We start from the raw sequence: 18,280 nt of genomic DNA, 5'->3' as shown, positions 1-18,280 counted from the left end.
AAAAAAAAAAAAAAAAAAAAACCAAAAGATCAAAGGTGCCTGTAACGCCATTACTTTGCTGAAAGAGGAAATACTGATACTCCCTTGTGTTCCCTTGGGTGTTGTCTGGCCCTACCCTTTCGCTTTCTCTCTTTCCAGAATGTTTTGTTGGTCCCTGCTAGTTCCCAAGCCCCTCCAGTGGTGGGAAGCTCCACTTTTTACAGCCAGAATGACACACAGCAAGCACTCTATTAATTCTTTCTCTTTTTTACATTGTTTTTTTAATTTTGCAGAGCGGGGTGATGGAACCCAGGGCCTCATGCATGCCAGACAAGCGCTGTACCACTGAGCTACAGCCTGGCCCTACACTTTGTTCTGGGTGTACCACTGTTAGCAACACCTGGTACTGTGGGGGCAAGAAGCCTGGGTTAGCTTTACCCTCTATTCTGAAAGCTAAACAATGTTCTGCCTGTGACTAAAGCATGGTGAGGAGTCTGCGTGTTGCTCATCCCCGACTGTGTATGATCCACAGTTTAGATTTTTGCAAGTCAAGTGAATTCCGAGACACTAACAAATGAGATGACTTCAAAACTCGCTAAGGCAGATATTAGCAACAATCACCAAACCAATACCCTTCCCCTAAATAAGCAAACTCACAGACTTTCAGATCTGCTTCTTAACCACAGGCAAAAACAACCAGGAAGCTATTTCCCTGATATATTTGTTTATTTGCCAGGAAAATATTGATGTCCAGTTTTTAACAGATGCTATTTATATCAGAATCATAACAAAAGTGCCATCCATCTGCCTTGGCATCCGAAGAAAACATAATTCAACACAAGAGTAAAAATGTGTGCAGCCAAACAGAAATGGCACTGAAAGCAGAAATTATTGGAACTGGTTATCTCCGGGTTGGGAAGAGGGATTATCACTTGACTAAATTGGACAAAAACTGTAAGCAACACAAAAGATTCTGGCAGTTAAATCCAAATACTTGGGGGAAATCTCCTTCTCGTCTGTTCTGCTTTCAGACGGGTTCTGTTCTGTTCGATTTGGGGGGCACGCGTGCTATAAAGTCCCCCTAGAGTCCCATGTGTCTCCACGCGCACCTCAGTCATCTGCTGCCCATCTTCCTTTTGGACAGCAGAGCAAACAAGGGCTTTGGCATCAAGTAGCATGAGGCCAGGTTGGCTCTGCTATCTACTATGCAAACCTGCAAGTGAATTAACCTCCTGCTGACCCGGTTTCCTCATTTGCAAAATAGAATCACATCTCTCTTTAGAGCAGGTCTCCCTGCCTGGAATCGAGGTCCAGGTCCGTAGGCCTGCAGGGGGCGCGGAGAATATGCAGACGCTAAGACTGAATGCAAAATTGTGTATGAGATGATTCAACGAGAGAGCTTCTCATAGAGCAGGTGGCTCTATGAGAAATGGTTAAGATCTTTGCTCAAGGCTGGGGAATGGCCACGGCTCATGTCCCCAAGTACCTGGTATGCAGGTAAGAGTTTGTTATTCTTTAAATGTGTGTTTTCTGGGGGCTGGGAATGGAACCCACAGCCTGTGCATGCGAGGCAAGTGCTCTGCGACTGAGCTACATTTTATTTTGAGATATAGTCTTTCTAAATTGCCCAGGTTGGCCTCAAACTTGCCATCCTTCTGTCTCAGCCCCCTGAGTAGCTGGGATTACAACTGTGCAGTGCCTCTCTCGGCTAGCATTCGCTGTTTGGCAGCTGTTACTGTTCCCAGGTCCCAGGAGTGTACAGATGGATAAATCAAGACAGAGCACAGGGCAGAGAAACAGTTATAGCAGAAAGAGCTATGTGAGAGCTCAGGGGAGTAAAGGGAACTCACACAGAATGAACCAAAACTCAGTAGGAAAGCCCTGCAGGACAGGACAGCGGTATCAGGGGTGGCGAGACAGGGAGGTGACAGTGGCTTCGGCATCCTCAGTGCCCAGGCAGGGCTTGCCCAAGGCGAGCGCTCTATGAATCACTGCTAAGTAAATGAGCAACAACCCACGGACAGGACGACACCATTCATAATGCCCCCAGGGGGTGAACACTTTCAAAAGGTGTTCCTGGAAACTGTTACTATTCAGAAATTTTAAGTTTCAAATGCAATCATCCGTGCTGTCTCCCGGAAGAGCAAGGACAGAAAACCCACATTCTGACCCCCAACCATGGTCCTAGGCCCTTCCCGGCCTCCAGGGAAGGCCATGATAAGTTTTGCTTAGAAGTACTACTAGCAAAGCTTTATTTTTTTCTAAGAAATTAAAAGACCTTCTTTGCCTGGACCAGAAAGAAAAAAAAAAAGAAAAAGAAAAAATCCAGTTTCCTTTTTGAATTTTGCTTTTCCTTGAGTTGACAAGAAACTCACAGCTAGATCCCTAGCTCAATTCTGTTAGTCACTGTGGGCAATCTGAGTATTTACCTCTCTCCGAAGTTGTTTTCCTATTCTGCATTTTTCATGGTCCTGATTTCCGTTTCTATTTTACCGTATTGTAGGTTTCTTACAAGTTATCCCAAAGCCTAGGTGGGAGTTACGGAGTATATAAACATCAAAGAGCGGCAGAAAATGAGCCAAGGAGACAGGTTCCATTACCAGGATTCCTGGAGGAGAAGCCACATTCTATTATCGGTTTTGTAAAGTGCTGTGTCCCTGAAAAATGGGAATAGTAACCAGGCACAGAGCAGCATGCATGGGACCTCAGCACCCTAGGAGGCTGAATTTGAGCCAAGCTTGGGCAACTTAGCAGCTTTGCAAAACCCTGACTCAAAATTTAAAAATGTAAAAAGCTGGGCCAGCGATGGAGCTCAGTGGCACTGCTCCTACCTGGCAGGTACAAGATATTGAGTTTGATTCCTGGTACTGGAAAAATAAATAAATAAACAAACAAACAAACACATAACTTGGAAATATAGCTCAGTGTAAAGGCCCTGGATTCATTCCCCAATACTATCCCCCAAAATGGAATAGTGACTATACTTTTTCATAAAAAGGTTAAGAAGAATAAATAAAAACAGGTATGTAAGGCTCCAAACTGTCAACAGCATAGTATTCAGTAAGCAGAACCTGGTAGTCATGGTGATAATAGTAGTAGTAAAACAAGACAAATAGATGGAAAGAAAATAAATGACAAATGGCACCTGAAACAGATTAAAACAAAACAGTAGTGAGAGGGTCAAAACCAAGAGAAAGAAGTGGGGTGGGGGATTTAGCTCAGTGGTGCCACCGCCTGCCTCGCAAGCTCAAGGTCAAGAGTTTAATCCTGGTGCCAAAAAAAGAAAAGAGAGGAGAGGAGAGGAAGAAAGGAACGGGAAATTAAGGCCTTTCCTACTAGAAGTGGATCGTATTATGATCGGCATTCATAGAGTTTGCTCAAACTCTGCCCTTCCCTCTATACCAATTTTCCAAATGGTGAAGGTATCCTGGAGAACACTGTCCTGAAAGTGAATTAATATTCAAATACAGCACTAATTGCTTAAACCCAATAGATAAAATTGTGCAAGCCAAGATGCGGGGGTGTTTTTAGGTAAATATACAGTAAAGTTGTGGACTGTGAGTAACCTGTTCGTGAGTGTTCCATGGGACAAGCAAACATTTCTCATAAATTTTAACTTAATACACAAGCGATGTCTTGCAATAAGTGCAGTACGCGACACCAAATGTCACACGGTCACAGGTGAGCCAATGGTCTTCTCTCGTGCACTGCAGTATTGTGGGTGACCGGCTCCCAACAGCAAGAGCTTCAGGAGGAGATCTCTGCAGAGGAGGAAAAAAAAAGTGGAGGAACCCCTCACTTCAAATGAGATCAGGGAGCTGTGTAAAATGTGGGAAACAGTGCAAAATTCTATCAAAAAGCACCACCTACTTAAGGCCACAGCAGTGCAAGGGATGACTCTTATCTAAAGACAGTGCAATGTCACATTTCTGTGAAATCCTCAAAAGAAAGAGGAAGGGTCATTGGCTAGGTTCCTTGTTATAGCTGCACAAAAAGAAAAAGATTTCATTGACCCTTCCATTTGTGAGAGTGAAAATCTTCCTACACAATAACGCTCCCCTCTCTTGCCTCCCTCACACCAGCCCAAAGGGTTTTTTGTTTTGTTTGTTTTGTTTTGTTTGTTAGTTTTTGGTACCAGGGATCAAACTCAAGCCCTTATGCTTGCAAGGCAGGCAGCGGAACCACTTAGCCAAATCCCTGGCCCACAAAGGTTTTTAAAAGTAAGTGCAGGTTAGTGTATTTATTTTTCTTTATTATTTCATATTATATGATAGTATTGTAATCATCTTATATGACCGTTTTTTGGTTGTGGAATGAATCATCTGAGTGTCCACTACTTCTAAGAGGGAAATTCACTCTGGTATACAAGTGCGTTGGATGACAAGTGTGTATCCAAACAGAATTAGGCTCACAAACCAAGGTTTTACTATACTTTCCAAAAAGATCACTTGTGGTATTAAAGAAAGAAAGTGATTGTTGGCTTCTCTTGTTGCTGTTTCTCATTGACATTAAGTAGCTTACTTTTCAATCCTGACAGAGAAAGGAACTATCCAGGAAAACTACCTGCAACTCTAGGCTTCTCCTTCCTTTCTGCAGTCACTTTTGATACACACCTGTGAAGAAGCTTTACTAAAGCAACTGCCTTGTTAACGCCAGATCCCTGGGCTGGGCAGACACCGGGTTACTGAGTATCTCCGCGGAGCCGGGTCTGTCTGCAGGTGCTACTCAGCTGTGGGAATCCCAGCATGGAGGCTGCCTCAGAGACCTCTGTGCATAAGGAAGAAGTGGGTGGCTGGAAGGAGGCGGGAAAAAAAAAAGCAAGACAACGTGGAGATCAAAATGTAAAGTCTCAGGTAAGCCTTTCTTGACAAATATCACTAGCAAGCATAGAAATGAATGAAGAACAGAAAAGGAAAGCACAGATAACTAAAGCAGAACACCTGTCCTGAAAGACGCTTGCAGTAAGATTGGATGCGAGGTAAACATGTTCAGAGATCATCCCAGCCATACCTGACTCACTTTCAAATCCCCAGAATTTATCTGAATAAATGTTTTCAGTAGGGCTGGGGATTTAGCTCAGTGGCTCCACACCTGCCTCGCAAGTGCAAGATCCTGAGTTCGACCCCTAGTACTGAGGGAAAAAAATGTTTGCAGGATTGAAGGTAATAGATAAAAGAAAAAGATGAAGGAAGTGCTGTGTGTAAGAACAGAACTTATTTAAAGGATTTCTGAAAGTCTACCTGTTAAGGGGACATATACAACTTGAGAGATAGCACTGCTCTTCCCGAAGTCATTCTGGAAGGCAAAATTTTTCAGAAAAAGGAAAAAGGAGTAGAGGGGGTTGGTGACAACTGTCTTCAATAAGCCCGAAACCATAGAACAGTTCGCAAGGTGCTTCCAACAAAGTTTCTGACACGGGGATAGCTGTGCAGTAGCAGGAAGTAGTACGTAAAAGAGTAGAGACTTTTCTATGAGACGGAAGTGAGTTTGAATTCTGGCTTTGCAACTTGCCAGGTGTGCGACACTAGACAAGCCCGTCACCCCAGTAGCCTCCCAGTCCTCATCTGTAAGGTGGGGTTAGTGATATTCAACAGATTGCTGTGGGACACGGACAAGTATGGCGCACGAAATATTTAGTGAACTGGAGAGGTTTAAGGCACACGTTTCCTCTCTGCTCATCGTAGGAATTCTGGGAGGAGGAGGAAGATGTCATCATTTTCGATGTTGTTTATATTGTCGCTTTCCCAATTATCATTAAGCTCCATGGGACGAGGAAGGCACTAGACCCTGTAACCACAGAGCCCAACATGGATGCTCCAGAAACGTGCTGAGCAAACGAATCCCCACCCCTGAGTCCCTGGGGTGGGTTGCAGCACGGGGCCGCCTCCGGCTGTGAGACCCTCCAAGCAGCCTTGCCATCCCCCTGCTCTGCCCTTGGGCTCGCGCGCCGCCTCCCGGAACGCGCGGAGGGACCGTTCGCCGAGGCCATCACCGCCTTACCCCAGGCCCCGCTCCAGTCTCAGTCTCGCTCTGCCCACACCTGCGCGCGGACGCCAAGCCTTGGGCCTCAAGAGGCCCAGCCCATTTGGGTCTCCAGGACGCGGTTGCCCAAGCGACGAGCTCACTCCTCGATTGGAGAACAGGTCTCAAGCCCTGGCAAGAAGCGGATTTACCATTGGTCAAGTGAAGACAGCTGGCAGGAAAGAGGCGGAGCCAGGCCAGCGGTTCCGCCCCCGGAAGAAGCGGGAGCCGAGCAGCTGACGTCACGGTAGCGGTTTTTTGTTACGTGAGTTTTCGCGCGAGCTGAGTTCCGGCTCCAAAAAGCTCCTTGGGGCCCTGTGTCCTGGGCTAAGCCCTTCTCTGCAGAGAACTAAACGCAGCCAGCATGGTAGCTCATATCGGCACTCTGGGTGTCTGAGGCAGAAGAATCGCCAAGTTCAAATTCAGCGTTTGCAACGTAGCAAAACACTGTCGGAATGAAAATGGCCTAAGGATCTAGCTCAGTGCAGGTGTTCAGGGTTCAGGCCCCAGGACTGTGAGGAAAAACCTAAGAACTTAAACGTGCCCGCTGGGTGCTTGTTAGGACTGAATGGAATAATGTAAAGCCCGGCCACGGGCTGGGCCTTCCGTGAGCGCCCTAGCCGACGGCGATTCCCGCTTTCCCAGGCTGGCGCGTCTAATCGTGCCGCGTCTGTGTGCTCGAGGGGACAGCCCCGTGAAGACAGGAACCGTGTGCTTAGCTGGCCACTGTCCCCAGCACCCGCTGCCCGATACTGGCAAAATAAACACCACAGAGTCAGGGCCCAGCGGGAGCCCGACGAACGCTATCAGGGGTCGTAAGGGTCGTCACTGTCGCGGGCCCTCTGAGGAGCGAGACCCTTTGCCAGAGCCTGAGTAGTTGCGTGTCATCTTCACATCTGTCTTCTCTGAGGTTTTTGCTTCAGTGGCAGCCGTTCTCCCAGTGCTCTGGGAACTTCAGGGGGTCCTCGGCCCTTTTCAGGGGTTCCGCGTGGTCGAAACTAATTTCATAATAGTGCTAAAGCATTACTCGCCCTTTCGCTGCTATGCTCCCAGGGCTGTGTGGGGTGGTTTTACAGAAGTTCAATGTGGGGCCGGGGGTTTAGCTCAGTGGTTCCGCTGCCTGCCTTGAAAGCACAAGGGCCCGAGTTCGATCCCTGGTATCAACAAAACAAAACAAAGCAACACAAGTTCAGCGTGGGATTGCAATGGACTAAAGGCAAAACCAGATGAGGAACCAGCTATCTTAAGCCAAATGTTGAAGAGATTTGCAAAGATCTTTACAGTGATTTTTTTTTTTTTGCCTTGCGAAGTATAAATTTTCATTAAAATTGTATTCCTTTTGCCCAATCATTTGATTGTTTTCTAATATGAAAAATACAGATTGATATAATCTACATAAGCAAAAGGTCTTTGGCACCTTCAGTACTTTTTAAGGAAATAAAAGACTCCCGAGGGCCGAAAGTTTGACATGAGCTTAGATGATTCTCTGTGTGTTGTCATGGCCAACTATTAACTATTATTCTCTCTCTCCTTTGTCCCTCCAAACAAGCTGTAGTATCTCAAGTATTTTAGATTTGTTGTAGTTGTTTGACAAGGTCTCACTGTGTAGGCCAGGCTAGTCTTCAACCCGAAATCCTCCTGCTTCAGCCGCCCGAATGCTGGGATTGCAGGTGCGGGCCCCCACTCCTGGCTTGCGTCCAGCTAGTTCTTTTGGGCACAGAACCAGGAGCAGGCCTGCTGGGTCCCGGAATCCTGAACTTCACTGTGAGGCGCTGATAAATGGCTCCCCCTAGTGGCTGCCTCCTTCCACATCAGCGCTGTGCGCAGGTCCGGATTTCTCCACACCCTCACCAACACCCTTCAGGGTTTGGGCCTCGGAGTTTTTGTTTAGTGTGAACGGGTGCCTCGCGGTGGTTTAGGTTCTCATTTCCCCAAGGGCTGATAGAGCTGAGCATCTTTTCAGGCTCTTACTGGTTGTTTGGCTATCTTCTGTGGAAATACCTATCCAAGTCCATTGCCCATTTTTCAGTTGGGTTCTTTGCCTTTTGTGGAATCACAGGCATTTCTCTGCACACTCTGGATATGAAACCTGTATCAATTTCGTCGGTTGTAAACATTTTCCCCCGCTCTTTTCACTCTTGAAAGTCCTACAGTAATTTTGAAAATTTCCTTTTCTAATTCGGTTGCTGTAACAGGAGCGTGATTGATCCTGTATATATTGACTGTATATCCAGTCACTGATAGTTTTATTTATTTCAATTCTAATAACAATAAGCTTCTGTGGTTTTGATTTGCCCAATCTTGTCCTTTGCAAACCCTTTTTAAATTTTATAATACTGACGTTTTCATTCTTGTCCTGATTGCGCCGAGGTCTCCAGCACAGTGTGGAACAGTGGGGAGAACACACACGCTTGTCTGTTCCCCACACTTGCAGTATTGCACCATGTAGCACACGAGTGACTGAAAAATATGGTGAATGTTTAAAAATACCGCGTCTTGTTTCATTCATCCCATCCTTCTTGCCACTTTTGGGAGTTCTGAAGTCCTCTCTCGTGAGCATCTTCATTTACAAGGTATGATTAAAAATGCAGCAAATGCTGATGCTGAGGGAGGGTCTTTTAACAGAAAGGCAGGCTCGTCACAACGTGTCACTGTGTCCTCATCCACCTTATGCCCTGGATCTGGCACCGTGTGACATCTGGCTCTCTCCTGAAGTCAAGATGACCACGGAAAGGAAATATTCCGAGTTGATCCGGGACATTTATGTAGCCGTGGACGTGTAACTAAAGGGGGCCGGGGATGTAGCTCAGTGGTGCCGCACCTGCCTCACAAGTGCAAAGTTCTGAGTTTGATCCCCAGTACTGGAAAAAAAAAAAAAAGTAACAAAGATGCTCATGAGAGAGGAGCTCCAGAACTACTTCAGAAAGTGGCACGGACAAAGGGACGAGAGTGTTTGAAGCAAAGGGAAATATGTTGTGAATTGATTAATGGTATTGTCTTTTACTTTAATAATTTTTAAAAATTGAAATACACCATATTGGTGGGTGTGTTGGCACGTGCTGTAATCTCAGCACTCGAGAGATTAAAGCAAAAGGATTGTCATAAATACATAAAACAAAGCAACTGTATTTTCTGTCACAGCTTGGGCACTATTTCCTTTGAGGATTTGGGGTTTTGTTTTTGTTTTTTATAGATCTCTGCCTGCAGGCTAAAGAAGTTTCCTTCTAGTCCTAGTTCACATATAATTTTTATTTTTCAGAAATGTTTAATTCTACCGATTTCTGTATTAAGGTTATTCTGATCTCACAGAATACATTTGGGAGTGTTTCCGTGTCTTTTCTTCCTCGGAATGTATGTAATATTTGTATTCAAATGTGTTTTCTTTAAATGTTTGAAAAACCTGATGAAGACATTTGGTCCTGGAGTTTTCTTCGCAGGAGGTTTTTAATTATTGGCTCGATTTGTGTGTTATGTGACTGCTCAGATTTTATATTTTTTCCTGTTTAAATTTTGTTTTGTTTTGTTTTTGGTACCGGGGTTCGAACTCAGGTCCTTGAGCATGTGAAGCAGGCGGCGGAACCACTGGGCTAAAACCCCGGCTCTTGTGTCAATTTTGGTAAGCTGAGTGTTACGGCTCGTGTCCAGATGTCCCCCAAAGCCTCGTGCGGTCACAGGCGAGGCTTTTTCAGAGGTGGCTGGATCTAGAGTGCGTGAGGCTGGAATTGATTCAGGACGCAGTGGTAAGATTAGCGCACTAGATCGGGGGTGTGACTGTACCAGCCCTGAGTAGCCTGGATAAGATATAAAAGTCAGAGAGAGCTACAGTCCAACCTTGTGGCTTTGCTACGTTCTGCCCGCCCTGAGCTGTTTCTCCTCTGTGGTGGCCCTCTGCCGGGCCACCCTAACTCGAAACCAGCCTACTGTGGACTGAAACCTCTAAAAACTCTGAGCTAAATAAATGTTTTCCCCTTTAACTTGGGGTGTTGGGTGTTTTGTCACAGCGACAAGAGAAAAGTGACGGAGACACTGAGCTTTCCGGAGGCTTTGTTTCATCTTAGGTGTCACACGTATGGACATAATGTTGTTTTTCATATCTTTCCAGTTGTTGTCAACTGAAGCAGCGGGGGTGACCAGCTCTCCTGTTTTCCAGGAAATGGAAGGTTCCCTGGGCTGTAAGTCCTTCGGGGCTAAACCCAGGACGAGTCCGGGCAAACCAAGTCCCCACTGTTGGATCCGTAGTGATATCTTTTCTTTCCTTCCTGTGAATGCTTTATCAGTTTTATTAGATTCTTTGAAACATTGATTTTTTTCAGATACAGCTCTGACTCGTTTTCACATCAATGACTGCTGCTATCATTTCCCTCTTGGTTTCTTTTGGGCATCATTCCCCACTCTCTTCCTAGCATAATGACATGAATATTGAAATAAGTGGCTTTTCGGCTTCCTTCTTTTCTAAGATGTGTTTAAGGCTACAATTCCCCCCTAGGCCTGATTGTAGCTGCGTTCCCTGAGTTCTAATATGACAGACTGGTTTTGAGCATTTTGTTCGACATATGAATTTCGACCGGAATGCCTTTTATGACCTACGGTTGTACAGAACTGTATTAATTTACAAACATTTGGGGAATTTCCCAGCTATGTTTTTGTTGCTGCCTTCTAGCTTAAGTCCGTTGTGGTCAAAAAACATGCAAATAAGATTTCAATCTGTTGAAATTTTTTGAAACTTACTTAATGACTCACCATCTGGTCAATTTTGGTAAATGTTTTATGTGCACTTGAAAATCGTGTGTGTTTTGCAGTTTTTTGTGAAGTGTTTTAAAAATCAGGTCATTTGTTCATTGTGTTGTTGAAATTTCCCTCTCTTAATTTTTTGTGCTTGGTGTTTGTTCTTTCAGTTTCCAAAAACAATGACGTCATACATTTTATTTAATGTGGGACCACTGACAAGGAATTAACTTTTTATTCATCTGAAAATGTGTTGATTCACCTTGCTTGCTAAAGGATATTTTTGCTTAGTATAAGATTCTAGGGGGCCAATTACTTTTGTCCAGCATTTTATTTTATTTTATTGAGACAAGATCTTGCTATGTAGCTCAGGCCTTGAACTTACCATGCATTCCAGGCTGGTCTCCATGATGCTATTTAGTTACAGTCTGGTTTTTATCCTTTCTGTTGCAAGGATAAAATTCTGTGTAATTGGTATCTCTTCGGAAGTATATGTCTTTCTTTTCTCTGAAAGTTTTAAACATATCCCTAGCTGTGTTTTCTTTGTCTTTTCCCACTTGGGTTTGAATATGTGGCTTAATATCTTTCATCCATTTTAGAAAATTCTCACCCACCCTCTTCAAATATTGTTTTCCATTTTCTCTTTCTCTGACTGAGTCATGGGACCTAGTTGTACAACATTAGAACAGTTTTAAAAATCCTGTGGCTGTTTATAATCTCCAGGATTATCTCACTGTTTTCTTAAAGTACACTTTAGAAGATCTATTTAAAATAATTGTACAGCCAGACATGGTGGTGCACATCTGTAATCCCAGCACTTAGGAGGCCGAGGCAGGAGGATCACTGTGAGTTCAAGGCCCACGTAGGCTACATAATGAGTTCACGGCCACCCTGCACTATAAAGTGAGACCCTGTCTCAGAAAAACCAAAAGCCAAAAAAATAGAATAAATAACGTCTAACACACACACACACACACACACACACACACACACACACACCAATGCTGTGACCCCAGGAATTTACCAAATGTGTGTTAATCAGCCCTCCCTTCTCCCCCTCCACCTGTCCAATTCCATCAGGCTCCTCCAGGCCAAAACCCGCAATGGCTGAGGTAATTTGTTACTGGAAGTACAGTAACTGAGGAACAAACCACTGCATGACAGTCTTTGGAAGGATTCTAGTTTTTAGATGCAATCTTCTGAGGGATAATTGTAGGTGGTGAACTCCGGCTGCAGGCTGGCTGTGAGCACAAACATGGTGGCCTGGTGTGAACATAACAAATGCCCCTGGCCTTGGCCACGATGCAAAGTGGTGTCCAACCGGGTCCAAAACTCTTGCTTGTTTCCAGAGGCCACAGGATGGACGGTTTCCTCTGCATTCAGCAGGCCTCCCTGCCCGGGAAGTTTGGCTTTCTCTGCTTTCAGTTGGCCACGGTCAACTGTGATCCAAAAATACTACACAGAAAATCCCAGGAATAAACAATTCCTGAGTTCTTCACTATTCACTGCTCTGAGAGTTGTGTGATTAAGTCGGCCCCCTCCCAGCCCTGGATGTTAACGGTCCCTTTGTCCTGAGAATCCACACTGTGGACCCAGCCCACCCGTCCGTGCCTCAGCCCTCAGCTCAGTTGTCAGACTGTTGTGGTCTCTCAAGCGGCCCCTTCCACAGCAGCTCAGAACCACCACACCCCACCATGCCAGTCACCCCACTTTCCCACCTCCCTCAGCCTAAGGAGGTGGCAAACACAGGATGAGAGATGTTTGCAGAGTGGGAGTCCAGATTCACATGTCTGTTACGACAGTGTATTGTTATAATCACTCTGCCTTATTATTAGCTAGTGTTGTCGGTTTCTTTCTTATGCCTAATCTTAAAATCAGACTTTATCCATGAGTTTGCATGTGTAAGAAAAAACATGGCCTTTATAGGGTTCGAGACTGTCCTAGTTTTTCTGCCCCCGACAAATCCTAAAATGTTACCCTGGGGAGAAGGGGGAGGTGACTGGATTTAAATGACTAAGAAGACCAGTCTGTTGTGAGGTTTGTTGTGGTTTGTTGTTGTTTTTAGAGCATCTTTATTCCAAAGGGTCCTCCCTGCTCTTGGAAATTTCTTACTTCTTTGGGCAGAGATAAATTCTTTAGAAGAACCTAAATTCACTTCACTAGTTGCTTATCTTGATGAAACTATAACGTCTATTAGAGTAGGTGTGTCTTTGTTCTAATTACACCAGAGTTCTGTAATGTGGCAGTGGCCCCAGAGACTGCTGTCTTCTCTGGAAAAGCTTTCCCAGCAAAGGGTGGCCCGGTGGGTCCGTCTTCAGCAGGCTGAACCTGGATTTTGGGGCGTGCTTGCTGTCTTCACAGTGTTCTTTGGGGTCTCATAAACCAAAAAGTGCATAACTCACAGAGCAGGAAGGGGTCACCTCTCCATGACTTCTACTGTCACAGAGGCGTGCTGCTCAAGACCTTGGGTGAGGGTCTGGAAAACAAACCAGGAAGAACTGGAGAGCATATTTTTACACTTACCAATATCCAACAGATTGTTCATCTCCTCAGTAATCAAGAAGAAACTCTGGGATCGTGCAGGGCTGCTGGCAAGGATCCTCCGCCCGCCCAGCAGATCTGAGGTCCGCATCCCACTCTGAACACTGAGACGGGGCTGTCCCCACCTCGGTCACCCCAGTGATCTTGTGATTGGAGATTCTGCACAGCAGGACCTGATCGAGCCCTGAGGAGTCGCACGTTGTTTCCCACACCTCGGAATGAAGGCCGGAAGGACACACACGTGACCTGCATGTGCCACTGTCCCCTGGCCACTGTCCTTCTGACCACCTTGTACAGGAATTAAAATACGTGAGGTATACATAGCTCTCTTGGAAAAGCTACTGTGGTTATTTTATCCTTACTAAAATAGGTATTTCTCTCTCCCTGTCTCTCTCTCTCTCCCTGTCTCTCCTTGACAGATGATGTAGGTGCTCATTTTCATTCAATCAGGCAGAAACAGAATTGCACATTTTAAACACTGTCACTACAAATAACTGATTATCACTTGTAGGCAGGGGGCCATTTTGTGCCTATTTTAGGGTCCAAGATTTAGGAAGACTCATCACGAGCTTGTGTAGTACCTCGGTGTACCCTCCCCATAATGTACTAATACACCATTCAGCTCTTAATTTCCTTTAATGGTTGCTGGTTGTCTCCTTTTATGGAAATGGGAATCAAATCCACGTGTCTTGCTCCTGAAAAAGATTCCACAGCACAGAACACTGGTACTTAGAATTGTAGTGCATCCTGCCCGGCGCACTCCAAAGTGCTGCAATCTTACAGGGACGGTCGTCCCCCTGGAATAAAGCAGCCATAAGAAAAGAACAGTTTCACATCTCATACGCCTGGGCAGCTAGCGAACCCTCGGCAATCACAGCAATTCTTTTTGCTAAGAGCTCGGGTCTTGCAGCAGTTTGTAATTAGCGTTGTTTAGCATTTAATTCGCCTTTAGTTAGGTAACAAGCATTTATTGATTACTTCATAAGAACGGAGTGCCGTACTAGCACAGCGTGGGGACAGGGATGGATGAGGCACCAGCTCTGCCTAGTGTCTGCTGGGGAATGGAAACGCCTCCTTCAGGTGGAGAACGTGTAGAAGCCACACCCCACTGCGGAGATTCTTGTCCCCTCAGAATTCAGGTCCTGGGTCTGAGCACCCGCCACTCTGCAGAGACACGTGCTGCCACGCCCTGTCTCGTGATGAAGCAGGGACATACCAGTCACCCAAGCTCTGGGCTAAGGAAGGCCACCTTTTCCTCCTTCTAGAGTCCCAGAGCGGTGGGGACATAGGGCAAGGGTAGCCACCAGTCAATGGCAGTCAGCCTGTACTCCTGTTTGGCAACACCCCTGAGGTCGTAGCTTAAAACCGAAGGCAATACGTGAACAGAATGGGGGGGAGGGGACCCCAGATCCACTCAGAGTGGGGATTGCATTTCACGTCGGTGTGGGGCACGGGGTCTACATGGGCAGATGATACTTAGAAATGGAGGAGCCGAGGATGTCATTTGGTAAGGCAGCACATGCTTAGTGTTGGCAAGGTCCTGCGTTCAATCCCCAGCAGGAAACAATAGCAGGAAGACTTTGCAAGGGGGCACTCAGTCCTTCCAGGTTGGGGAGGCGATGCTGAAAGTGAAGGGTGAGGTCATGCAGTGGGTGGTGCAGGCCCTCAGGGCAAGCAGCAAACTCCCAGCTCTGGAGTCGGGACAGTAAGCAGAAGGCGGCTGTGGGGACCAGGCCGGCTCGACCTAGAGGGAGGTGGGATGTGCCAGTGGTCTCCAAGGCCTTTCTGTTCTGTCCCTTAGCCCCAAGGAAAGCGAAAGAGACGTGGTCCTGGCGCCCCCAAGCTTTCTGAGTAGGTAGGCACGGCGTCCCAGGTAAGACTAGGGAGGGACAGTATGCCCCAAAAGGAAGCTTGTAGCCCCTGGACCCTGGACCTTGCTCAAGGCCTGGGAGTGAAAGCTGACTTTGGCCAGGGACCAGCATCCAGGCAGAAGGCACAGAGGGTGAGCCAGTGCACTGGTCGGGCAGGCATGGGCTTCAGGCTGCCAACTGTGTCTGAGACTTGCTTTTCCTCCCTTCTGGAAATCCAGTACCACAGGTTGTAGAGTGGAGAACCAGGGCACAGAAGCACCAGAGAGGGCCGGGGATTTGGCTCAATGGTTCTGCCGCCTGCCTCACAAGCGCAAGGACCCGAGTTCGATCCCCGGTACAAAAAAAAAAGAAGCACCAGGGAAAGGCGAGTTCAGCCTCCCGCTGCAGTCTTCCAAGGCTGCGCAGACTGGAGACTAATCCCTGCCGCTCTGATGGCTCCCTCCCCTCTGCTGGGACGGCCCGCTCACGGAATTGTGCTACTTCTGTCCCCAGCCAGTGCCCAGCACCACAGACAACCGCAGAAGGCGGAAATACAGTTTCTGGCCGGTTTTTATTTTCAAGCATCCACTGGCTTTTCTACCTTGCCGGGAGCAGCACACGTGGACTCCTCTCCGCCGCAGGAGGCAGATTTCAGGACCGCAGCTCGCCCGGATACACACAGGCCTCCAAGGCTGTGGCTCGCACCGTCTGTCGCAGAGGCCTGGCAGGGGCACAGCAGGCCTTAGAGACGGTGCCCGTGGGCTGAGCCCCGGCGGGTGCTTCCGCGCCGACCTCACTGCCGGCCCTGCCCCTTCTCGGTCACGCGGTCACCATCTCCTCTCCGGGGTCCAGGGACAATCTGACCAGTCACTGAGGGCTCCAACGGGGCAGGATTTTAGGACCCCCAGGTCTGAAACCATTTTACCTTGACTTAAGGAGCGCCCTCCTCGAGGCCCCAGAAACCACGACAGGGCTAGGGTTTGGGGCAGGAGGCGTCGGGGAGAGGAAGTGTCCTGTTCTCGCAGTGGTGGACCCACTCCCCCCGTGGGTGCCTGAGCCTCCTGCACGGCGTCCACAGCAGCCTCACCGCCCTTATGGAGGTCGCCGGCTCAGGTTCTTGGCTGCTCCCCTCGCCTTCCTGGCCTCCTCATTGGCTGCAGAGGTGGTGTCTCTGGCCAGCACACCAGACATACACTTCCTTGGTCACACACTGGAGTGCACAGCCGAGGCACCCTGGAATCTGCCCCTGTGAAGCCTTCCCAAGGCTACAAGGACAGGGCAGGTGACAGTGAGGGGGTGAGGAGGGGAGCCAGGGCCTCTGTTCCTCACCAGACCTCTTCCCACAAGGACGTTACTGACAGCTGAGAGCAGACCCCAGGGACTTCCCAGCTGCGCCTCGGAGATGACCAGGACCCAAGCCCTGGGTGGTGAAGGAGCAGATGTTGGGAAATGGGGACGAAGACAGAGAGCAGGGGCAGGTGAAGACAGGCCTACCTGGGCTGGTTCCGGGACATGCAGGATCTGCTGGCCAGCCAGAGGCAACCAGGCAGCAGATGTAACAGCGGCTCTGCCCAGCAAAGACGCTATTTACTCACCAGGCACAGGACCCACAGTACCATGCCTGCTTTGGGGAGTCGTTGTCCCCAGAGGGAGACAGCTGCAGAACAGAAGGGGAGGTGGACAAAGGAAGGCGGGGGTGGGGGGAGCAGGGCCAGGAGAGATGCTGTGGTGGGCTGGGCCACCCAGGGGCAGGGGGCTGGGGTATGCAGTGGCCAGAGGTCACAGAGGCCGGGGCACCTAAGGCCTATGCCCTGCTAAGACGCGCACTGTACAAGGCAGAAGAGAGGATGGTACCGCGTGTGGAGACAGGCCAACTACAGAACAGGGCCAGCGCTCCAGGGCCCACATCAGAGGACTCGCTCCACTCACTGCGGACAGCGCTGTGATGTAGGAGGGTCCCCCACACTGGGACAGGGCCACACGCAGGCGCCTGTACGGAGCAGCATCGCCCCTCTCAACAGCACTGTGGCCACCAGGGAGAGAGGGTGGCAGCAGGGTGGGGCAGCAGGTGGAGTCAGCCAGGATTTTGTGGGTTCCCAGGGCTCCCAAAGCCGCCTCGCCCTCGCTGGCAATGGTGGTGTGACCATGACCATTGTACGGAGAGGGAGGGACACACATTACTGCCGCTGTGTATCAGGGTGCCGGCCAGAGGCACCGAGTAACATGCCTGCTGCAAGTGGGAGATCTGTACCAACCCCTCCAAAGGACGGCTCCAAACGGCAGGGTGGCAGGGCAGAAAGCAGAGACCCGAAACCCAAAACCCCATGTAGGTCACCCAGGCACTTTCTGGAATCTCACTTGTCTGTTTAATCAAAGTCAGGTCACCACGGACCTCTACTTCCGGGGATCCTGACATCCGGGAACTGTGGTGGAGTGCCTCGCACTTTCACAGTGAGAATTCTGTCCCTTTCTCTGCCTCTAGGCTCCTCCCACTCAGGGCTCAGGCCTACCCAGTCTACGTGAGGATCCCCTCCCGGACACACTCCGCCCTCCAAACCTGCTCTCACTGCATCTTCACAGTGCCTCACACCAGGTTTCCTTGTAGCTCCCAGGAGCAAGAGGGTGGTAACTCAGCAGCGGCACTGAAAAGCTCAGAAGCACAGGCTGCCAGGTGGAGTCCTGCCCCACACCCACCTCTGCCCCTGCAGTCAATCACAGCAGCCAGAGGAGCTCTGAGAAAAAGCCAGACGGGCAGGACCCTCTGGACGGATCCCTCCGAGGCTTCCACTTGGCACAAAAATTCAAATCTCATGGCCTGGAAAGTCCTGTGAGCTGGTGGAGTCCCTGTCACTCGAGGCCTGCAGTCGGCCAGCACAGTTCTATCACCTGCTGTCCTCACCAAGGCAACAAGCCCCAGATCCTCGCTGGCTGTTCTGGAGTCACCTCCTCCAGGCCTGTCGGCCAGCTCCCTGGAACCTGAGTTTGTTCCGGGTCTCCTCCCTGCGACCTGACCTCCATGAGGCTTGGACTTACTGCCACCTCCACGGGGCCTCGTGCAGGGCTGGTACACAGTGGGTGCTCACGTGTCCACAGCCTCAGGAAGTGGGGTGTTTAAGGGAGCCTCTGGGGGCTCCCAAACCTTCACCTCGCTCTACCTGGCTCGT

General features: G+C 48.6%; 1 protein-coding gene across 7 annotated transcripts in view; it reads right to left on the bottom strand.

Annotated features, from left to right (window-relative positions):
* Efcab6 (EF-hand calcium binding domain 6) overlaps nt 1-6,128 on the bottom strand; it is a 210,288-nt gene extending 204,160 nt beyond the window's left edge. For 2 of the 7 annotated variants that reach the window (XM_010634367.2, XM_010634369.3), the window contains exon 1: nt 5,980-6,128. The gene's annotated coding sequence lies outside the window, so the exon portion shown is untranslated. The remainder of the gene's footprint in view (nt 1-5,979) is intronic. The other 5 variants (XM_033766188.1, XM_033766187.1, XM_010634370.2 and 2 more) reach the window with 4 other exon arrangements.
* Between the last annotated feature and the right edge of the window lie 12,152 nt (nt 6,129-18,280).

Source organism: Fukomys damarensis, unplaced genomic scaffold (genome assembly GCF_012274545.1).
Source record: "Fukomys damarensis isolate Sample0158 unplaced genomic scaffold, DMR_v1.0_HiC HiC_scaffold_19, whole genome shotgun sequence".
Taxonomy (NCBI): domain Eukaryota; kingdom Metazoa; phylum Chordata; class Mammalia; order Rodentia; family Bathyergidae; genus Fukomys; species Fukomys damarensis.
The sequence above is the reverse complement of the archived record's forward strand: the minus strand, read 5'-3'. Positions and strand labels throughout refer to the sequence as shown.